We start from the raw sequence: 897 nt of genomic DNA on the forward strand, positions 1-897 counted from the left end.
GAGGACATATCACATGGGGCATGCCACAGCTAAGAAGACCTGGGCAGGGGCGTCATCATCTACTGAGGTGGAAGATCATGTTAGATGATACATCTGCCAAAGGCAGCCTGAGAAGAGCAGTGGAGATCCAGCTTGTAGTGCCTTGTGAAAGTGGACGAGGAGGCCCACATGGCTGCAGATTTTAGCCAATGGCACATTTGTGGGAAATGCAGCAGATGCAGCAGTAGATTTTGTGGAATGAGTCATCAGCTTGAAAAGTGGAGGTAGGTGTTGAACCATATCTTGGGATCGATGGAACGTTGAGGAAATTTTGGACATGAAAGAGGGGTACAGACTCAACCAGTCTGCATCTGGAGAAAACACACAAAAATTGGGGTTTGAAGACAGTGCTCTCAACTCTGAAATCCATCTGGCCAACATAATGTCAATGAGGAAGGTGAGTTTGAATGACAGGATCAGGACAGAACAAATGGACTCAAATGGGAAGCATGAGAAGCCTTTAACACTTTATGGAAGTCCCAAGGAGGGAATCTGTGCACCATCGGAGGTGAGAATAGTGTGGAACCTCATCGGAAACTTTTGAGGTACGGTGTGAGTGAAGACCTTGTGTTTTGGAAGGAGAGAGTAAAGTAGCTAATGCCATGGCATGGTGTTTGATCATATTAGCCCGAAGACCCTGATCTAGGTCATCTTGGAGGAAGAGCAGTTCTGGTATGCCACTTTGGTCAGCAGGTAGTCTCTGCCTTCTACACTAATGTAGGAATACATTCTGTCTGCATTGATAAATGCTGTTTGTGGAGTCACATCTGGAAACCAATATGGTGTCAAGGACCCTAAGAGTGTATCAGTGGTTCTTCAAGATGTTGTGCTCAGTTGCCAAGCAACAAGCGTGAACCA

The sequence above is a fragment of the Hemicordylus capensis genome, chromosome 3 (assembly GCF_027244095.1).
Source record: "Hemicordylus capensis ecotype Gifberg chromosome 3, rHemCap1.1.pri, whole genome shotgun sequence".
In the NCBI taxonomy this organism is placed as follows: domain Eukaryota; kingdom Metazoa; phylum Chordata; class Lepidosauria; order Squamata; family Cordylidae; genus Hemicordylus; species Hemicordylus capensis.